The sequence below is a fragment of the Lissotriton vulgaris genome, chromosome 2_1, assembly GCF_964263255.1.
Source record: "Lissotriton vulgaris chromosome 2_1, aLisVul1.2, whole genome shotgun sequence".
Lineage (NCBI taxonomy): Eukaryota > Metazoa > Chordata > Amphibia > Caudata > Salamandridae > Lissotriton > Lissotriton vulgaris.
In genome coordinates this window covers 2,116,972,133-2,116,996,226 of record NC_141687.1, presented here as the reverse complement: position 1 = coordinate 2,116,996,226, position 24,094 = coordinate 2,116,972,133, and the positions used below count along the sequence as shown (strand labels likewise).

Below are 24,094 nucleotides of genomic sequence, written 5' to 3'. Positions count from 1 at the left end.
TTTACCCAAGAACTCAAAACTGACCCTGAACCCTAAAAATACTCCTTTACCCAAAATTAATTAATATTACAATTAAATTACTTCCCACCCTATTCCCCTATAAACCCACAACCCGCTCCAGTAGTAAAACATATAATTTAGTTAAAAATATACATAAATTATCAATTAATTATTCAATTATTCAATTAAAATAAATCATTGCCAATTAATATTTAATTGCAAAATAAAGTAATCATTAAAAAATTATTATTTAATTACAAATAAATTACTTCCCACCCTATTCCCCTATAAACCCACAACCCGCTCCAGTAGTAAAACATATAATGTACTTAAAAATATACATAAATTATCAATTAATTAATCAATTGATCAATTAAAATAATTCATTGCCAATTAATATTTAATTGCAAAATAAATTAATCATTAAAAAATAATTATTTAATTACAAAAAATTACTTCCCACCCTATTCCTCTATAAACCCACAACCCGCTCTGGTAGTAAAACATATAATTTACTTTTATATTTTTTTTATTTATAAAAACATATTAAACACATATTATAACAATTAATTTAAATACTTAAGTAAAATTTCTAGCACATATTAGTAAATCGAAATTACTTACATCGATATATATGCTATCGATATAAGTAATTTCGATATTACTTACCTTAGGGTCTATATTCTGGCCATCGATATTCTGGACATCGATATTCTGTCCCTTCGATATTAGCAACTCGATATAAGTGTAAATCGAAATTAAAGATTCGATATTTTGACTGTGTACCATTAATTATGCCAGAATAGTCAAAGTAATTTTCACTAATTCAGTGGTACACTTTAATGCGGAATTACCAATAATTATGCAATTATGCCCGCTCGCATAATCAAGAGTAATTTGGGTGGGGGGAATTTAGCAAAGAAACAAGAATTTTAGGGAATGCAAGTGGCTACTCTCACCCGCTGTTCCTGTTGTTTTGCATTTAGCGCAATTTCCTTAGCACAAAATTCATTCCTGCATTCAAAATGAACACAAGGGTGCATTATGTACTAAAAATGTAGTGGTAAATCCTGGGAGTAATTTGGAGAAAAAATCCTACCCCAAGAACACGTGTAGCGAGTGCGAGTGGCTGCTCGCACTGTTATTCGTGTATTGTTTTATTTAGGGTATTTCTTAGTGCAAAATGCATTCCTGCACCCAAAATGGACACAAAAAGGCATTTATGTGTCTTGAAAATAGGCCTAAATGCAGAATTACTCTTCTCAGGTATTTCAGTGGAATTCCATAGAATATTTAGGTTATTTCTGCCTGATTCACTACATCTAATACACGAGTAACGTCCTTGCCTACATTTTAGGCACTGCTCCATTTAATCAATTTCATTCTTAAAACTGAGAACCGGAGAGTGAAAGATATTCTAGTGACCTTCCTGAAAGGCAGTCTAGGGTACACAGACCTAAGCAGAAGCTTACGTGTGAAGCTGTTAAAACCTCTGACAAACCATTGGCCTCTTGTTCCACAGACAAGACCCTGGGACAAAGGCAGTTCTCTCTTTTCAGTTCTTCTTCGCTACACCTGCAAATATTCTAATTCCTACAGAATCATCTCATTCTAAGAACAGTACTTGTAAGTAATTTGCCAAGAAGAATAGCGGTCGGTGTCGAATATTGAAATGTTAGCCCGGGGTCCCTAGACAAATGAAAACCTTGTAAATAAGTTGCATTAAAATGAAGTATTTTGCATTTAAATCTTAAAATAGTATTTCAAAATTTGCTTTCTTTGGGCTACACCATACAAGTGTAACGTTCCACTGTCAGAAACATTATAGATTTCCAAGAGGAAGTGATTGAAACAGTTGTACTTCTCCAGATGAAGTATAGCGAACACGTGGGAACCTAATAATACATTGGAATAAATAAAACATTTGAGCTATGCACATATTAGTACATTTACGCCTGAGCAGCTCAAAATCTTTACCATTACTTTTCAGCAGATATCTCAAAAGCAGTTGTAACCTAAACTATAGAATCACTATTTCTTCGTAGCGTGCAAACCAACAATCGAATGCGATCCATTGAGGATAAGTTGTTTGTAGAGATCAAAATGCTGTGACAGAAAGAGTAAAGAAACTCACAATTTTTTTTTAAATCCCTTATATGAAAACCTAGCTTAATAAAATGTGCACGAAAAGAGTTTAGCACAATTTAAAACTTAAGAGCAGGTAGCAGTCACACTGAAGATACAATCTGTGAATATATCCTTGTAGAAAAAGTTATCAGCTTAAGTGAACATATACTAAAGTCAGTGAAGCTTGTATTTCACACTTTAAACCATCTCTAATATAAATTAAACATTGTAATAAAGAATAGGTAGACTTTCTAATTAACATCATTCAGAGGGTGAAGGAGCATCAGGTTAATTAAGTACAGCTCATGGAAATAAATCCCTTGGTTTAGTGTCCTGACATCAAAGTCAGCAATACTAGAATGAGGGAAGTGAATGTCTAAGTGAAAATGAAAAAATATAGGGACTGATTTAGAGTTTTGTGGACAGACACAGACCTGATGTATAACCCATCTGTAGGCGAATTACATATCTATCTGATTGTCTGTCGAAGTCTGAATTCAACTCTTATTCTTCTTCAGAAGATCTGTGCATATTTCTGCATGTGATAGTCACTGTAAGGTGTTTTGTAATGTTAGCAATAATGACCAATGAAATGAGGCACATAAAAGGCAAAGATAGCACAGACACACATTAAAAACACAACTGGAAACTTGGAGGCTACCAGCTACATAAGCACAGCTGACCACAATAGATGCAAAAGACATCACAGTGATATGAAAGGCTCCATACGTCAACAGGTAGCCCAGTACAAAAAAAAGAAATACGTTTGAAGAGGATCTTATTATCTTCAGGGGTCTGTTGTGGTCAAGCGTCAGTATGAAGCAGAAAACAAAAGTAAATGGGTGGAATGTCATAGGTTTTACTAATGATGATGGTTCTATGACAGAATATTGAGAACAACAATATTGTGACACCAGAAAACAAAACATATCGAGTTTTCATAATAAATCTTCATATATGTACCATTATGTGTAATTTATTTAAAATATGAAAATACAAATTAATAAAATAATTAAACATAATTGTAATTAGTAATGGGTTATTACATTGTTTATGGTGGTACATTACAATTTGTATTATTTATTAAACACCTAATATGACAGTACACGATTACTGTGATGTTTTTGGTTACTCTATATTACTTTGTCAAAGGTGTTTATTATTTTTATTGTGTTCCTTACTCGACCAAACTCACTCTGCTCTGGTTCTGGGTACACTTTTAATACAACTTCATATAATTTTTATTGTTACTTCACACTGAATAAATTATGGTTATTGATTTTGATTCTAGTCCGGTTTGACAACCATGTTGTTAACTGTATGTGAATGCATGTAATTCCCTGTGATTGTGGCAATATATTCTGCTCTTTTGTATTACTTTATTCAGCAATAAGATGTGTATTCTTGAACTGCGCACTTTTCACACTTCCTAGACTACTCTTGTTTGTTTTAGAGCAGTTTGACTTTGTAAGCAATTGTAAATGACGTTACCTAAAGACAATGGTAATTTATCCCGGTTTTATGTGGTACACTATCATTTATGTTCATTATGTGAACACACCTATGCACATTGGTTTGCAAAGGCTTGTACCCCTGACCAAGGCCGAGAGGCCCACGAAAGCAGTATAGCTTTATATAGGTGTACAGCCTTTTTTATTTTTTTCAAAACCATTTTTATTAGAGGTTCAATCAAGTACAGGCACAGTCCTCCAAAAACAGGAGGAGACTGTCAACAGTAAGCATGAAAAGGCACATTTATGGCATAGCATCGAACCCCTCGGATATAGCAATATTCAAAACAAAGCCTTTTTTATTTTTAAACACAATTTTATTGGATTTATTGAATGTTTTGCAGTATATTCAATACAGTATGTCTTCAGTGGATAGATGGTAACAATAGATCCTTATATTCATTATATCTGACAAAATATCTCTTTGCATGTAGGCACTTAAGTACATTATCTTGTATTCTGACAAGTACATAGTAGGTACAATACATATGTTATCCTCCGTAGTATATACACAGTCGTTCACTATTTGATTTACCACTATATGAACATCCAATGACTATATTGTAATAAACCCCACTCTAAATTTTCCCTCCCCCCACCCATTTCCTAGCTCTTCCATGTCAATTGAATCCCTGTTTAGGGTTATGTATACTCATTGATGAGTAGTATGAACTGGCTAAGTTATATGTTTACTAGATCCGAATTGGTGGACGTTGCGTAATATATCGTGTTGTGAGGACTCAGTTGTTTAAGGCACAACAGAGGAGGGTGGTGTTATTATATTTTGGGGAATAGGGGGCTCTAATGAGTCTGTGGCCTTTAGTGTTTTTAGCATCTGATCCCATTCCATAGCAAAGGGTATTTTACTCAACCCACAGAGTTCTTTCTTCCTAATAATAGCACTAATAATAGCACTTCCCCAGTGAGTCATTTCTGTATCTCAAATAAGTGGTGTAGGGGCAAGGGCTGATTTCCACCTCATTGTGAAGGCACGTTTCGCTATAAGGATAGCCATATCTTCGAATCTATACTGTACTTTCTACCATTTCGAGCAACGGTGCAGTCCCAGTAGGTAGCTTTCTGTTGTTGTACAAACAGAGGTGCCCGTCGTTTCCTGCACTATGTACCCTATTGTATACCAGAATCCCAGTAATCACGGGCAGTCCCATAGCATATGTAATATATCTGCATCAGGCTTCTGACATCTAGGGCAGGGGACTTGTGCATCTGGGTATATACAATTGAAGCTGTGTGGGGTAATATAAGCCCCATGTAGGATCAGATATTGTATATATTTAAATTTTGTGTTTCTGGCCACTTTTTGTCCATTTTTCTCGCAAAGGTGTAAGAAATTCTCCTGCATGTGTCCTGAGCCTCTGTATTATCAGTGGTTTAGGTGGCGCCCTTTGCCCATTAAATGTACCGCATGCACCAGTTCATGAGTAGGAGGCTCCATTCCGTCCGGAGACCAGCATCGGTTAATATAATGGGAGATGGTAGCATGTAGCATAAACAATCTTCAAGGGATACCTTGGGTGTGGGTGGAATTTTTGTGATCTGTAAGTGTACCATCTATGAACAGTGCTCCCTTGTGCCCATTGGTAAATCCCGTAGTGGGTATCCTGAGCAAGGGGATATTAGAAGAGTATGGGGAGATAAGTTTAGTATATTGTAACGTCCATCTCCAGTATAGTAGGGCTGATTTAAGCAAAGGGGGATGGTGGATGGTAATCTAGTGTCAGGTAGCAGTAGTGTATGGAGTGTTCCCTGATTAAGCATCTGTAGTGTGTGGCCGATCTCGTGAATGTTACGTCCGGCTAGCCAATATGACAGCCATTGTAGTTGATTAGCCATGCAATGTGCGCGAAAGTCAAGAGAACCAAGTCCCCCTGAATTGAAACTTTTTTAGGCTCACCCTCTTACGCCCCTTCCCCCAGATGAGCTCCGATAGGAGGGTGTCTAGTGTTCAGAAGATTTTAGCTGGAATCAATATCGACAAATTAGTGAAGAAATATAAAAGTCGTGGGAGCATCACCATTTTAGAGATGGCTATTCGACTAATCACTGAGAGAGGTAATGATGTTCAGAAAGAGATCTGGATACGTAATTATCTGATTGCTTTCATCAGGTTTTCTTATAATAGGTCCTGAGAAGTTCTTTAAATTTGTAGGCCTAAGTATTTAAAAGTTTGTGGGGCTGTTAATAAGGTAATATTTCCAAATGTAATATGGTCTGGGTTTTCTCTGTATTGCAAAAAGAATGCATGTAACTTGGTAACATTAATTGCCAACCTTGAAACCCGTTCAAATTGTTTGAATATGCGCGGGATAGGTTCCATGTCTCTTGTTAGGACCTTTATATAGCGTATGAGGTCATCAGCATATGCCGACACCACATGTGTTGATTGTCCCAGCAGGACCCCATGTCCCCTGCCTCTTTCGAAGTTTGATGAGTAGAGGTTCTAGTGCTAAAACAAATAATAGTGGTGACAGGAGGCAACCTTGCCTCATTTCCTTTGCTACTGGGTAAGGACGGGATATATTGGAGCCGGTACGGACACGGGCGGTAGAGGTAGTGTACAGAAATTCGAACCCATCCTGGGAACCCTCTTGAAGTGCCAAATCTTTTCATAGTTGCCAGCATGTATTTCCAGTGCAGCGTGTCAAACACCTGCTGTAGGTTGAGGGAGATACACCCAGTTTTACAGGAGAGTTCAGATGCAGACTCCATGATATAATGTAATCGTCTAATGTTTAGGGATGTTTTACGTCCAGGTACAAATCCACACTGGTTGTTATGAATTAGTTTTGGGAGGTAAGGAAGGAGGCGGTGGGCTAGTATTTTACTAAGTATTTTATACTCGGTGGGTAATAGAGAGAGCGGGCAACATCCTGACATATCTCGTGGGTCTCTGTTTTGTTTGGAGAGGGAGGGGACTAGTGCTTGCATGGTGGTCAATGGGAGGGTGTGGGCCTCATGATCCACTTTATATAGTCTTTCAAGGTGTGGAGTTAATTTATGTGTGTAGGTAGAATAGAATTCTGATGGCAAACCGTCTAGTCCTGGGATCTTATTACTTGGGAATTCTCTAATAGCTTCTTTTATTTCTTGTTATAGTATTCTCTGATTGTTGATGGGAGTTCACTGTAAATTTGGGGTAAGTTAGATTATCTAAGAATGCCTCTATATGTTCCGGTGTTTCAGCAACAGGGGTGCTATATAGTGCTCTAAGTAATTACTGAATGCAAGGTTTGTCCCTGCTTGGTTACGTACAATCGTGCCATCTAGTAATGATATTTCTGGTATTGGGACAGGGGGGGGCGTGTCATGTAGTAGATAAAGGGTGCCTGGTTTATCTGCCTCTGCATGCCTATGGTTGGTATACACTTGGTAGTCAACCATCCGAAGTTGCTCAAGACGTTGGGCGTGCTGTATTCGTGCTTCTTGTAAGTTCTCACATTTAGAGGGATCGGTACTCGGCTACTCGCGTCTCGTTCAAATTTATGTAGATTGGCAGCAAGTGCTGTGAGATTGTTATGTATTTCCTGATGGGCCCTCTCTGTTGCTCCTATTGCTGCGCCTAGGTTTACTGATTTAAATGCATCCCACTGTATTAGGTGAGGAGAGGCAGAGTTGTCATTTTCAAATAGTCGCCAGGTTGGGACCGGGGTGGGTATTTTCCCCCATTCCAGGTAGATTTCAAGTGGATTATGGTCAGACAATGTTTTACCAAGGTACGTAGTCTGGAAAACTTGGTAAGTAAGAGATGGGGAGCAGAATATTCCATCCGATCTGATGTGCAGTTGGTGCGGTGGAAAGAGTAGAAAGAATATTCACGGCTAGTAGGGTTTTGGAGGCGCCATATGTCTTTTATTGCCCAGCCCTCAGCCCAGGACTGTAGAAATTCTGCTTGTTTTATAGAAGCAGACCCCCGCACCAGGGAATGAGAGCGATTCAGCTGTACATCCAAAATGGAGTTGTAGTCCCCCTCCAAGAAACAATGGAATGTCAGTCCATTCCACCAGTACTACATTTAGCTTAGCAGGAAAATTATTCATAATTTGGGGCATATACGCTACCAATAACTGAAGGGATTCTGTCTAGTGTTCCGTGTAAAGCATGTACGTCCTAGCGTGTCTTTGCGCTGCTCAATAATCACGAAAGGTACCCTGTGTCTAATCCATATGAGTGTCCCCCTCGCAAATGCGGAGTTGGATGTGGTGAATTTTTGACCTCTTAACTTTTTAAGCAAAAAAGAGTCTGTAAGATGCTTTTCTTGAATTAGGGCAATCTGTCTTTTTCATTGGTTTAATTGAGCGTGGATTCGATTAAATTTATGTACCGAGCCAATTTCCCTTACATCAATGTTATCACTTTGTATTTACCCAACGTAACCATACAGTATTTCGTGTGGTTTTGATACAGTAGCCCGGGTGTGTACAATAAGTAGTGTGTGCATTATAGAGTGGGGTGAGCCAGGAAACAGATAAATCTATCTGAACTGAAAAAAACAATACTAGGACTAGCCCTTGAACTATGCTGGTCCAAACATCATTTAAAACAAACTCAGTTTCCATTTGGTTACAATATGCAGTTACTGCAGGGGGCATGGTTTCTGTACTTTGCGTAATGTCTTATTATCAGACAGAGCTACACTCAGATCAGAACCCCTAGTTGTGAAAAGAATAAGAGAAACCTGGGGAGAAAAAGACAAAATACTTTTGCATTAACAATACCTTACTTCCTTTTGGTATGCAGGGCAATACTTCAATAATCGCAGGGCTTCATTTTCGGGTTCTGCACTTCTTTTAGCCAAATAGGCCCTGCACTATTTGTGGAGTAATCGAGGGAAACAAAATGTCATTACTTTCAGAGTCGGAGTGTAGCATATTATTGTCTGAGTGTTCCGGTGGCGATGCTTGATTAGTCTCTCATATGGAAGCAGCTGCGCCAGAGCTGATTCTTGCCCCTGTACTGCCTGCTCCGGCAAAGGGTTTTTTGTGGGGTGTCTACGTACTGATCTGTTCCGGCGTGTTCCCTGTTTAGGTGTTCGTTTTAGAGCTCGTCTTATTTTCTGGTCAATATTGTCGTACATTTGAGATGAAAGGGTGGATTCTAACCAGTCGTTTGCTGCCTCTGAACATTCAAAAAAGTGGGATTTTTTGTTGTATATGATTTTCAACTGTGCTGAGAACAACAGGGCATATTTGAGATTCAGTGCTTGTAGCTTCAGCTTCATTGGTTGGTAGGAGGCACTTTGTCGCTGAACTAGGACAGTATAATCTGGATAGAGGGAGATCGTATGATTTTTGTATTGTATTGTTTTTTTTCTCTGGCTTTTTGTAGTTGGAAACCGCGGTCTTTGTAATTTAGAATACGGGCTATCATTGTCCTGGGTCGGTATTCGCAGTGCTCTTTCCACACAAAAGAAATTGGACAGGCCTTCTGGGGCTATTTGATCCTGCAGTCCATTTTTCTATGAATTGGGTCGCATTAGGGCCTTCCGCACGTTCCGGCAGTTCTATTAAACTGACATTGTTACGTCTAGCCCTGCCTTCCGCATCATCAGCCCTATCAAGGAGGCTTACTAATTGTCGTTGTATTTGGGATATATGTTCTGTGTGTTCTTTATGCTGCAGTAGTAATTCCAACTGAGTCTGCTTATTATGTTTCTCATAATTTGTTGTGATCAATCCGCAGGAGAGTGAAGCCGGTGGTAAGAGTGCCATTTTGGTGGTCCATGGATTGACGTGAGTCTCTTATTTCCTGTATGATTACGTCTAATTTGTCTGGGGTGGACAACATGTTTGTCAGATGGACACAGCTTACTGATGATGTCTGAGAAGCTGAGTCTGAATCTCCTTCAGTCAATAGGGCCTCACGTGATGCAGTACAGCAACTTCACTTACTTCGCTGAGTTCCGTGAAATGCTAGTAAATATATTCCTCAAAGATTTGGTACAGGTCCAGACTTTTTAGTCTTGGACCTTCTACAATGCTCCTCTGCATTTTGCAGAGGGTTGCGCTACTGAAACAGTATATACATACATACAGGCAAAAAATCACTGTTAAGAGCAGGCTGTTTCAAAGAATGGGGAAGAAATACGTCCCAGGTTACAGCGAGGACCAATTGTCTGCTGTTCACAGTGTGGCACTAGAGGATTCTGGGATAAGAGCACATCAGTCATGTTATGTAGGCATTTCTCCTTGTTGCTGTTTGTTCTCCATTAACTGGAAATGTTGAAATAAAAACGTTGCAGAAACACAGATTACAATAAAACTAAATCCCTCTGTTCATAGACTGTACCTTCCTACCAGCTCATACCACAATCAGCTTAAGTGCTTTTACCTCAGGGCCTGGGGCACTGCAGAGGCTGCAGAAATAATAGTTATGGCCCTGACAGGACTGGCTTTAGTGCTGGTGCCGGATGGTGTAAGAATCTTTGTTGTGTCTCCCCCGCCCAAAGGGCTCCACCTCCAAGCATTTAATCAGTACCATCCTCCAATGGAACCCCTCATCTCTACACAGATTTGCTTTAATGTGTAGTCAATTTCTTTTACACTGCTACTAATTCAAAGTATGCTTAGTAGAGTAGGGTGTAGGAGCACGTTAAATTACACACACACATATTATACAGACACAACGGCTTGTATAAGTGTGTAAGCAATGTATAGGAAATGTTACTTGAGACCAGGACCACTGGAATTATTCAATTGTTCGGCTGCTGTGATTTTCGCATCATTATAGATTTGCTGCATTTGCCACATAATAAATCATCTGCTGCATATTCTGCAGATTTTGGCTCAAAAGATTTGAAAGTTACTAAAAACACATCAACACATGTTTCCAAGCAGTGGAAGGTGCATTTCAAAAGGTAACTGGTCACCTTTCTTGTGCTAATTGCTATATTTTGGTGTTAAACGGGCACTAATGAGGTGTAACATATGACCAGACAGTGTTAACAAGTTTAACAAGCATTGGAAATGCAACAGGGCTCGCATTTGCTTGAGTTAAAGCTATTAGTGTTGTAAATGACAATGTCTTTTACCCATGTGTTATGGAGTGTGTGTAGTGGAATTATGTGGGTTGGATTGGAACTGTTAGCTGTGGCATTGTGTGGCATGGTTTGCAGTGGAAATATGTGGATAGTAATTATGTGGTATTGAGTGTGTTAGAATTATGTGGAGTGGGATTTTGTGTTATAGAGTGTAATTATGTGGAATGGTATTTTGTGTTGTAGAGTGGTATGCAGTGGAGTTTAATTGTGTGGTGTGCTGTTAAATTTTGTGGATTGATGTGTAATTCTGTGGTGTGGATTGGATGTATATGGTGTATTGTGTAAATGTGTTGTGTTGAATTATGTGGTTTGTTGTCAAATTATGTGGTGTGGTTTGGAAATGTGTGGAGCTGAATTGTATGGCATGGAAATGTGTTTTTAGATTTGCCTTTTTGGTGATGAGGAAAAAATAAATAGGTAAAAGCTAAGCTCCAGATCTATTTCTTTGGATGTTAAAAAAATGAAAAACTGATATCAGGACACTTAATGGAGGTTTCATAGTGCTCCTTGTCATCATGTTCATGGTCAGGATGGAGTAGCGACAGAGTCAAAGGTGCCACATATTAGAGGAGAGAAGGAATTGCGGGAGTAACCGCAGAAAGTAAGAGGCAGATGGTCCCACCTATCAGAGGAGAGAAGCTATTTCAGGAAGGCTGCCACAGAAAGGGTAGTGCCTGCGGAGATTCACAACCAAAATCAGCAAAAGCAAGAATTAAAGAGGGCAGCGAAATGGTATTACGCACAAATCAAATAGTATCTACATGGATGCCCTCTGCATACCAAATTAAACACTAAACACTAAAGGCTCGTGGGTGGGTAGGGGATGCTGTACAACATGTGTTAAAAGAGGTAAACAAGGAACCTCTGCTAACACTGTTGACAGTGCATTAAATGGACTAGTTCTGTAGCAGCAAACTGGTGATCGGGGACAGTGGGACCACTGCAACTGGTAAACGACAACATGTCTGGATGATCGGTCATTGTGTTATTAAGGTGAAGAAACTGTGCGTCACACCCAAGAACTGAAACTAAAGTCAGGCGGGTGGGATTGCAGAAATGTAATAACAGGCATATTCATTTACATCATTATTAAAAACAAGCAGCTATGAGCAGGTGCAGTTTTTTGTAATTCTTTCACATTTTGACTGCCTCAGGCCCTCATTACAAGAACTGAGGCCCTCATTGTAGAAGTTCTTGGATGGACAGCGTTTGAGGTGCTCAGGGTGGTTGGGATGGTGTCGGCAGTCGCCTGACCACAGCATTTGGCTTGTAAGAACTGTCACGTCCTTTATGCGCTGTGTTAAACTAATGAAAAGTGCATGGGCCTGTATGAGGCCAACAATGGGCCAACAATGGGCATGGCATTCCAAGCGCGTGGTAACGTCAGTTTCAAAATAGTGGTGTGCAACTTGAATGAATTTTATAGGCTCACCTCTGAAAGGCTTCATGGTCTGCGCAAGTCAGTCATATTACTCTTGCATCAGCAAGGGCAACAAATTTGAGGACTGGATAGTTTCTGTATGCCAGCTGAACATCTAACACTTGAACATTCTCATTACAAGCCATTAAACTCCGGAACAGCCACCCAAGGAATATTCACACCACTTTAAGAAATTTGATCTTCACAAGTACATCTTCCACTAATCACAGTAGCAGTCTGCTGCACCAATCCCCTTTAATAAACAAAGCAGCCTACAGGGGCACTTAGGAGGAACAAATAATGAAAGAGAAGAAACTCAAGTCCTGCAATGCTGTCCCTATATTACCAAGCAGAGAGCCCACAGTCCTCCCATGTACCCAAGGTGCGAACAGGTACCTCCTTGCACACTGCTAACCCTAACTACTCAATGCCAGTTTAGGGTATCTGGAAACCTTGAAGACTTCCGCCTTACATGCCTCCCACACCTACATGAATATCACCAACCCTAATGTTACAGTTAACCGAGCAATTACTTTGCCAATCTATTGAACCATGCCACCATTAGCTTGCAAAATCTAGTGTGGGCCCTCACAAACTCCAACTGCATGAAAACAGGTCACTCACAGATGAACATTTTGGGGAAATTAAGGAGAGAACCTTGCGATGAATGTATCCCACATTTTATAGAGCTGCTAAGTAAGATGGCTCAGCAAGCTAAGAACTTACTGCTGCTATTGGTACTGACATATGTGCACGCATAGATGCATACATACGAGTACAGTGAGGATAACATAATAGAACAAGAGCAGCGCCTAGCAGCCCAATGCTATTAGCTAAATACAGTCTTGTGCAATGGAAACAGGGGAGGGACACAATGCTCTTCACTCTGCCCGAAACTGCTCCAGTAGGATGCTCATAGTTGACCCGAAGTGTATTCTTGTTTTTCTTAGCTTCAGTGATGGAGCAACATTTTCACTTGTAATCAGACATCTTGAGAGGATGTTATCATCAAGGGACTTCTGCAGACACACCAAGAAAAGAGAAGGACTCGAAAGAACAATACAAACAAAATAAGTATTTTATTATAACGTCCCTTAAATGACCATTACTTTAGAAAAGCAAATAATTAAAAAAAAACACTCTTTCTAACTTATCTTCTGAATCCGCATTTATTTTACTGAAGCATAATGTTCTGATGCTCAAAACACCACTGCAGTTTTGCTCAATGTTAAGATTTATTACTGGGAATACTATAAGAAAAAAGTATTTGATTTGTTTACATTTGAAGGGAAAAAATCAATAAATGAACTATGATGGTTGATCATGGTAAAATATTCTTGTCTGCATACAAAGTTTTGATTTGACCTCACAGAGTTCACCACGCCCACCAACTCAAGGCAAGAAACAAATGTACTGAAGCTTTATGACATGGAGCTGTGCGTGTCCACTAGCTTTTTCTGGCATTGTCTTTCTTTTATGTCTATGAGTTTACCCTAGGCTAGGCAGGCGCTTTCATTACTTTGGTCTGGCTTTGGAAAGTTGGCGTCACTACAAGGTAGACATAGAGTCTTCGCACTTTTAGTATGGAATCCTATTGATAAATGTTAAACAACTGCAATCGTAATACATGCTTCCATAATAGCACAAAAGGAGGGAGGGAGGGAGGGGAGGAGAAGTGCAGCGTGCACATAGAGTCCAAGTAGTCACAGTAGTACTCCTGAATAACTCCCTTATGATAAACAGTCATGCTTGTGAAAAGCACTTGTGAATAAATGCCAAAGTAGTCCCGAACTCTGCCAAGGTAGTAACTACGCCATTCTCCGCTTGGTCACGGTGCCGTCTGGCAGAGTGCGCTACTCCACGGGCACTCTCACACAACCATGGGCATAGCTTTGTCATTGGAGAGTGCAGGCGGCTTACTCTGTCACACAGGAACACACCGACAGGGACTCCGCATCATGTTCCAATGCCGTTCTCTGCTTGTTCATGCTGCCATGTGGCATAGATATGCATGCACATCGCTGTGTTTGAAGAGAAGGAAACAAACAGGAAAAGAAGTGTGCCCGAACTAACAGATAAGCTCTCCAGTGGAAGGCTACTGAGTGGGTAGGTGCGGTTCAGTGGGCGGTAATTAAACAGAGAAAGGAGGGACAAGGAGGTGCAATGAACCAGTAGAAACCAAGATATTTTGAAGATTAATTGAAATAGCGAATAAACATCAAAGGCGGAGTTAAACCCCACAAACTTGAATATAACAGATCTCGAAGAGACAGCACAAGCGCTGCTTAGGGTTGACCTACAAATGACAATATAATTTGGTAATACTATTACAAAATGTGCCGCATTGCACCACATAATTTCCCTTTCTTGCTGCATAATTAACACATACTTGCTGCATAATTTGGACCTCACTGGATGCATAATTCCATTGGGCCTGCTTACAACAATGAGGACTACAACATTTAGGAGTTACATGTCATTTATACTGGTAGGCATTATATGTTCAGTTTGGAGAAATACAAGCTCAAGATTTAAAACATAACATTGAGGTTGCGTTAACTAATAAGTAATATTTAGTATCCAAAAGAACTCTATTTATCAACCTCAGAATAATGAAAGATCAGAGAAAAGCAATAAGGTTGTTATTTGATTTTGGTTCACAGCTCACTGTGCTATATTAGGATTATATGTTATGAACTACAATTAACAAAAGGGTCCATGTTACCAAAACAGTAACTCACTGAGCTTTCTACATACATAAAAAAATCAAAATACAACCCCCCTGCCCTCCCACATATTTACACGCAAACACACCTCCCCAGAGCTTGAGAGCTTGGCCCCTGGTGAGGTGACACCAGCCCCTGAACAAAAGCCGAATGCCATGCCCTAGGCAGTGGCAGGAGGAGCCCCATCAAATTCTGTAACTGCACAGAGAGGGCTGTTATCGTTCTGTTTGTGATGAGAATGAAAATGAGAATGAAAATGGGCTGATAGAAGTCTGTGACAGGCCGTGGAAGGGCTGCTTCAGGCCCTTGAGTTCAAAGCAGGAGTGCGAACCGGCCCCTGTAGTGAGAGTCACAGAACTCTGAGGCTTCTTGAAGTAGGAGAGCACGAGTTGCTCCAATGTCCAGGATTACGGACAAAAAACGTCTGCGAAAGGGATCATCACGGACTATGGGCAAGAGGCCCAAATAAGAGACAGCCTGTGAAATTTCGGGTTCAGTTAGTCACCCTATTTAGCCACAAAGGACATACCTCGACACCCGAACCGCTGTTCGCACTCTCTGCTCTCTCTTACTCTTCTCTTTCACCCGCTGTCTTAGTCTTGCCTCTGCCTTTCAATTTTGTGCCTCTTTTTTTTTATATTTATATTGGTAATATTGACAGGCAAATTCACTGTTATTCATACAATCCCACAATGCAGGTTACATTTAGCTTCATATTAGAAGTCAAGTTCAATTAGAACATACAGATTACATATTTTGCTCCCCATCCCTATTCCTTCGTATCTCTAACTCCACCACAGGTAACACACAAATCTCTCCTCTATGCAAATTCCATTTGGGCCACTTCCTGTCCCATTTCTTCGGGCATCCTCTCGCAATAAACACTTCTTTCTCAGCTATCAAACACTTATCGAACTCCCTCTTCCACACCGCTACTTCAGGCGGCCGCACTCCACCCCACCTCCTAGCAATTTCCCTGTTGAATAGCGTGAAGCCTAATGTTGCAAACTGTTGTCCGTCTCCGTAAGATCCGTTGCCTCCCATATGTTGAGCAGGCCTAGTTGTGGTGTCAAGGGAAGTGTCTTTCCCAGGGCGGAATGCATATGTGTTGTGATTCTGTCCCATCTGCTCTGCGCCATCGGGCATTCCCATATCATATGGTAAAAGTAAGCTGACTGCCGGCAGCCCTGTTAGCAGAGATCATCTGGCCTAGACCCAATCCTTTCAAGAGTGACCCCAGTCAGATATGAGCGATGGAAGATACGGAGTTGAATAAGGCGGAATCTAGGTGTGATGGCAGCCTCTCTGGGAGACATTAACGCTTGCCTCCAATCTTCTTCTTCAATTACCCCTAGGTCCCTTTCCCATTTCTCCTTAAGCTGTCCGAAAGAGTCTGGCATATTATTACTAAGTTTCCTATAAGTGAGGGAGATAGCCTTGGTGTGCAACTGTCCATCTAACAAACGGTCCTCCTGAGGAGAAGACCCTGGTATATCTACACAGCTAGGGAACACCGCCATCAAAGCATGTCTTATTTGTAGATAGCGAAAGACCTCACTGGGCGGCAATCGGTAAGCCTTCTGTATTTTCTCAAACCGAAGGATCTTACCCTTCTTAATCAAGTCACCCACCATCGAAATACTGATCATATCCCACTTATCGAATCCCGGGTCCAACCAATGACAATGGCAGAGATCCCCAATGTTGGACTTCGGCTCGCAACCGTGTCAACAAGGGCGCTAAATTACGACCATCAAAGAGGGCCGGATCTGGCATGACAAAGATTCCCAATTATCTAAAACCATCCTCCGCGACCATCAGAGCACAGTCTTTTGGAAGACGCAGGGTCTGTCCGTGAAGCACATACAATACTGGCTTGCCCCAATTAATAGCATACCCTGAATACTTTCCAAAATTTGTAAAAATATTAAAGACCATATGAATGGACCTGTAGGGGTACGCAAGATATAACACTATATCATCTGCGTAAACTGATATTCTATCTTCACAATCTTGGGACCACCACAGACCCCTGGTCATAACATCCCGCCATATCCACGCCGCCAATGGCTCCAGCATAAGCGCAAACAACAGTGGCCACAGAGGGCAGCCTTGCTTGGTGCCTCTTCGGAGAGAGAACTGCCTGGATGTGTAGTTGTTCACTCTGACCTGCCCCGATATGTCCGTATAAAGCATTTTGTGCCTCTTTGATCTGTTTTTCTGCATCCGTTTATTCTGCCTCACCACTGTCTTTCTGCCTTTAGCTCTAAACTTATGTCGTTTTTGCTCTATTTATCTCAAACTTTGCTGCTTTTTGCCACTACTTTCCTTGCCCTTTTCACCCACATTTTGCTCTGTTAAGCCACTGTCTGCCTTATTTGATCTCATATGTGCCTTTTTGCCCCATGTTTACCATTGCTTTCTCTGTCATTTCACTCAGCTTCGCCACTTCTGTCTCCCCGTGCTCGCTCACTGTTTCTTTCACTTGCACTCATCACATTCTTTGCCACTGCTTTTCAGTGCTGTACCCTCTATTCTTGCATTTGTTCTCTCTTTTCAGCATTTTACTCTGTTGCTGTCTCTATTTTATTTAGTTGTGTATTTTTGTTATGTTGTTTTCATTTTCTTTTTAGTGCCTTCTACATCTGCTTTCTCTTTGCAGCAGTTTCACTCTTCTGCACTCTCCTTCCACCACTCCTTACCTCCTCCTCACTACCCCTACACCTTTCCCAGCCCTGCCCACCACCTCTGCCCTCCTCCCTCTTCCCAGGGACTAGTTAATAGTGGCCACAGCTCAGACGTGCAGCTGACAGTATTGAAATTTGACACAGGACTTAATCATCGTCAGCAGAGAAAGATTTTATATAGTTAATGGTACATATAGTTCCAAATAGCACCGAAGACACTTTGAGCTTTATAGTTACTTTCTAAAATGTTAATTGGAAGATCTCAATAGAAAATAACCCATTGTTGGTTGAAAGTCAATGTAGAGAAATGGATGTGGATTTTACAATTTCGGCATGTCTTAGAAGATTTTATAAAATACAATGTAAAATGTGATTTGCACCAGTAAATACAAGCAGTTGACATGCAGTAAGTCTCACATTTCTTAAAGTTAGAGCTGTTGGTGTTGAAAATGACAATGTTTTTACTTTTGCTTTTTTATTTGCAGTGGAGTGGTCATATTGGCACAGCGCTGTTGCCATTGCTACGACTGTGCAGCACTGGAGAATGAGTCAATGGGAAATAGGTTATGAAGGAGGGTAGATTAGAGTGATATGCTGCCTTAAAAAGAAATGACATCCTGGAAAAAGAAAACACTTATAGGGAATGCAAGATCAAGTAAAGCATGTGAAATTTAAGCCAGAACAACTCACAGACTGCTGTGACATACTGCTGGCAATGGTAAGGCACAGGGAGATGCAGCTCCGAGGCTGCAAATAAAATATAAAGTGCATTGCCTGTAAAATGTGCACCGTGACGAGAGTTTAAGTATGTTGTAAGTCAAAACTATCCTGGAAAAAGCAAACAGTGCTAGGGTATCCAAGATCAAGAAAGGCATGTGAAAAGTAATCAGAAACAACATGGTTACTGCAGGGCTCACAGATTGCTATGATGTGCAGCTGGTGATGGAAAGTTACAGGGAGATGCGGCTCCGAAGCAGCAAATAAAATAGCTTGAAAAATGGGTGCTGCGCTGAGAGTTAAACTATGTTGAAAGTCAACAACATCCTGGAAAAAAATTATATCAAATAAAGCAGGAACAACATGGTTACCATGGGGCTCGCAGACTGCTGTGATGTGCCGCTGGAAATGGAAAGGTACAGGGAGATGCAGCTTTGTAGCTGCAACTAAAATATAAAATATACATCACAGCACTCGTAAAATGGGCGCCACGCTGAGAGTTTAAGTATGTTGAAAGTCAACAACGTTCAAGACAAAGCAAATCACTGATACTAAATTCAAGTTCAAGTAAAGCATGTGAGATGTAAGCAGGAACAACATGGTTACCGCAGCGCTCGAAGACTACTGCTCAGGGTAATGCAGCTCCGAAGCTGCAACTAAAATGTAAAGTTTGGTGCTCATAAAACGGGCGCCAGGCTGAGAGTTTAAGTATGTTGAAAGTGATTACAAACATGGAAGTGGGTGAGACACACTGTGGAGAACAAAAGAAGGGTGAGGCTACCATACTTGAAGATACAGCTCTGCATGCTGCACTACAACAAATACTAATAAGTAGTCGCCTAAGATACGCATCAACACTTACAGCATAATAAAATTGTAGCTGGGCGGTGCTCCTGGACAAAAATTGAAGATTTGTATCGGGAGAACCAACTAATGAGGATCCAGCTAACAAGGGTGACGCAGGAGTGAACCAATGCCTAGCAGCAGGCAGGATTACACTCCTTATAGGAAGTACAGCAGGTCTTCCAGGCAACGCTTGCATGCTGCCTAGGCTCAACCGAAAAAAATCATACTCTGCCTATGAGGTTTATTTGTTGTGGACAATGGATTTGCAACAATTCTCTGATTATCACATGCTTTGATCAAACTTCTAATGGGAATTGTGTGTGTGTTGATAATTTCCTCTTTAGCCTCAATGCCCAGGAGCATCCATTGCCCTGGTTCCCAACCCACAGGGGGCACAGCAACAGCCATTACCAATGTACCTTTCTTAAGGGATAGGGGTTCCAATGATTGGTGTATTGCAGTAAGTTCTCCTGCTGCAGAACCCTTTTGTCCTGTACAGGTCTCACTCAATGTTTATGCAAGTACTACCTCTTGTAGAATGTGCATTTATTTGCAGTTTTAAATAGCGCAAACTAGACCCAAATGTATTGGAGCTCTTAACATGAGCATCATTTATGTTACACAAGGACACATACTTTTTTAAGGCAAGGTAAGACTAAGTGATTTGCTCAAAATCACAGGATGGTGCGCTGACACTGAGACTCAAACCTGGTTCCCCAGTTTTAAAGTTGGCAGCTCTGGCAGTTACACCATATCCTCTCCCCATCTGATTGGTAATGGGGACAAAGTTTAACATCATAACTCATGCAGTGCAGTTTCTCATGTCCTGTCCTTAAGGCTAGTCCTGTCATATATGCCCCCTTTTTACATACATTGTCCCATCCACACAACAATAACAGTTTTGAACAGGTGATCTTTTACCTAGTAGCCTGCTCTTGTCTCTACGACACCAGGCTCTTACTATTTTATCATAATCCCTGTACCTGATGTACTTAAACATGTCCTCAGGCACTGCATAATTATTCTGCATAAAGGCACCGCTTTTTTCATACTTGGCTAACAAGCCCGCTGTGCATGATCACATTGTTTTAGAAAAACATTTATGATTGCTTGAAAAAAATAGCTATTCTAGTAGGAACCCTGCAGTGACCACTCTAGTATATAAGACCCTTATTCTGCCCTGTAAATTTGAGGAGAATTTCTTCCATGCTGACAAGGGGTCCTGCATGCTGAATCTTTGACACACAGTGGTCTGACATCCCTTGTGGGGTGTCATCCTCGGAGACAAAATTGTGTCCTTAATTTTCTACCATCAGTTGAGGAGGTTGGTTCTTCCCTAGGGGATTCTTGGCTATATAAAGATATACCTATACACATATACATGCGACACCTACAAATCTAGGCACTCACTCAAATTACATAGGGTGCATTATAGGAGTATGCAAGTGCTACTTTCTTATCTGAACTGTATTTGTACATCTTCTTAGCACTATGGTAGAAATGTATCTACTGCTGACTATATTAGTACTTGCGATTTATTTGGTATACTTCTGTCTCCTGATTGTCGCATCAAATCTGCTTTACACAAGTTTGACGCTGGACCAATAAATACTTATTGAAATGTCCTAATGGCTATCCTGTGTATTTCCTGAGAATAAGTAAGCACAAGTTACTGAGCGAAATGCACAGTACTGTTTTCCATGATACCTGAGGAATCCTGGTTGCTATGTTTAGGAGTTGCCAGAAATTACCTACACTGCTGTAAGATACAGGGGGGTGGTAGTGGCACAGTAGAGCTAGCTGGTCTAACGGCTAACGTATCCTGTGGGGGGTGTCCTGAATCAATTTGGACACCAAGCCCTTAGTTTATGTCATTCAAAATGCACAGGTCCTGGGGATTCCTTGGAGCTACACAACATGGCGCCGTCAACGTTGGTTTGGTTCTTATATTAACAGTTAAAATCTGAGTAGTTCAGTCATGCTTTTTCGGAAAGCCCTACTCACACTTTACAGAGATGTCTGAAGTGGGATGGGAGATCCGCCTCAGGTGAGCAGATTCACCCTGTGTATTGGCTGAAGGTTTAAATAAGCTTGTAAGGATAAAAGTATCCTACATTGTGAAAAAACCCTAATTGCTACAAACTTTTATTCTTCTCCTTTTGAGAATACTTAACAATGCGAGTGGTGGTTCGGTCTCGAGTGAAGACAAATTTAAAAACGCTCCCAACATTACAGAAAATTGCAGACATGCAGTAACTATACATTTGTTAGAACATGGCGTACCCCCAATAGGTGGCTGTGTTACCTACGCTAGTGAGACACACGAGGTGTTCGGATCAGAGGTATTCTATTCTTGGGTCCGGGTCTGCCAGCCGATCCACAGACTAAATTGATTCACACATACATTGTAGTTGAACTACCGGAGGAATACATTCCATACGAAGACATTGAAGTCCTGTTAACTTACCAGCAACACAGAAACTGGTTTAAAGGTGCCCTCCCACACACAACATCTGCCGTAAGACTCGGTCCACTTAGCATAGAAGGAACAACCTGGCAGGTCTTAGTGACATACACTCCACATCCTGAGATAGATACTCTACCAGTGGATGAAGTTCGTACAATATACAAAGACATAGTACAGCTATACAGACACAGTGCTCAGTTCGTCTTGGGAACATTAACAGTCCAACCTGCGAGAAATGCTCCAGTTGGTCCACTCAGACCACACTTACAATTAGCCCACAGACACTAAAATCAGTAATGGGGACAATCCCCTCCAAACTGGAGCAAAGTCCGTTTTGGACAGCTGGAAGCAGCATTCTCCATATGGGTCCACAGGAAAAACATAGCATGCTAAACATTTGCTTGCCAATGGGGTTAGTTCCCTCGATTGAGGATTGTACCACTTGGGAAACAATCTTTGCTGCTGTCTACATCAGAATAGACAGTACCCCTTCCGTAGCAGTCCTTCCAGAACTATTGAAACAGATACAGAATGAGTACGGGGCAGGACCTGCCCTGGACTAGGTGGTTAAACTGATGGGTAATTTTGCCCAAGTCTCCACAATAATGCTATAAACAAGGAGCGAGAGTAACCAAAAATTATCGAAGAAACTTATGTTGCATTAGGTAGAGATAATTTGGGAACAACACCAGGGAAACCACAAATGGCGGGTAGCGCCGACAAGGACAACTCGTAGCAAGCACCCTCTTCTTCTGAAAAGAACGGTATACCAAACAATCTAAAAATAATAATACAGAAAAGAATTCACGATCAAGGGCTGTGTGTCCCCAATGGGAGTCCTCTAAAAAGAGGTATAACTTTAGGAATCGTGATACCATTAGGAAACCAGACAGGTATCAGAACCCTGAACACATTCCTTTCATTCCATTTGGGGTTCATCAAAAAACTCAGAGAGGGACAGGTGATCAGAACAAAAGACAGATGATCGACAAAAACAAAAAGGGAATCCCATCGTAATTCAGACTCCATTATCAAACAGGAAGAACAACGTAAAGCAAAGCCTCAATTCAAAGAGAAGAAAAGAGCTGGCTTGAAAATTAGACATGCCCAGGTTATTGAGGACTCAGTTTCTGAACGGGGAATGGGTTCTGACGATGCTGGACAGCGCAGCTGAAGTAACAATAGCTCACCAGAACCTGAAGGATTTTCTGGCGACAGCAGTATTGAATGAACATATCATGGTGGAAACACCTGGTACAAGAGTTAATGTCCACATAGACTGTACGAAATTACACTCCAAATAGAGGGGGACATCTCAAGAAAAATTAGAGGTCTTTTTTGGGAGAACTTAACATTTGGATATGCCATCCTGTTAACAGAAACAGATTGGCCTCCAGAATTTGTGATGAGCGCTAGCGCTTGCTATGGCATTATACCACAACCATGTAGGGTGGGATTTGGAGTCTACTCACCATGAAATCCTATTGAAATCTACTCCAAATCCACAGAGACAGTACACTTGTAAAAATGATGCAAAAAGACAGGTCAAAGAAATCTTAGACCAACTTGAATACCAAGGTGTGATTGAGACTTGCACCTCCCCAATGAACAATCCTTTGTTTCATGTAATGAAACCTGACAACTTATATTGTCTAGTTTTGGAATCCCGACATTTAAACACATGCACACGAACATTTGCAGTTCAAAACGCACATAATGCAGTATTAATTAATAACATTGTGTGGAAGAAATACAAAACAACATTAGATATTACTAATAGATTCTTCTGTCAAAATATAGCTCCAGATAGCAGATATTTGTCAGCATTGTCTGCCCTTGACACTTCAGCGTCACTTCCGTCATTTGCCCCAGGACGGACGATCAATGATTTGAACACTTGTGCAGGGTGAACAGTATAATTGTGGGATTCGCCAATTTGGGCCACAAATTTTCTTTTTAAGAAATCAAAAATTGCCCATCTCAGTGTCCTATTTTTGGGATTTGAGCTATCAAGTGAAGGCAAGAGCCTGGCTGCCAACTTTTTAGAAAAGTGCACGCTGCTCCAACCTCCAAAGACTCTGAAGAATTTACAATCTATTTCAAGATTTCTAGATTTTGGCAGAACATACATTCTGGATTATGCAGAAAGAGTAAAACCTTTCTATGACCTGACCTGATGTCACAGCACATCAGTGGACACAAGAACATACAGATATTCGTTGTTCTGTTCAGGCTGATATGATTGCATCAAAACATTTGCACACATGTGTGAATTCTACCAACTTGGTGATACGGGTGGTCCCGGGTTTATCAGGATATACATACATCACTTTCAATGAAAGTGAGACAGTCCCAATTGCATACAAATTACATTTATATACAAATGCTGAAATGCGATATGCGGCCACAGAAAAAATACTGACAGCAGTACAGACTTCTGTAGTGAGAAAAAAGAGCACTAGCACAGGAGAAACGCATAATCATTCTAACCCCAGTACCAACTTTAGAAGCCGTGACCAAAGTGAGCATTTCAAAT

The 24,094-nt window shown here is 40.8% G+C and overlaps 1 protein-coding gene across 1 annotated transcript in view; it reads left to right on the top strand.

Annotated features, from left to right (window-relative positions):
- ENTREP2 (endosomal transmembrane epsin interactor 2) overlaps positions 1-24,094 on the top strand; it is a 1,796,185-nt gene that overhangs the window by 193,157 nt on the left and 1,578,934 nt on the right. The gene's annotated exons all lie outside the window — the stretch shown is intronic.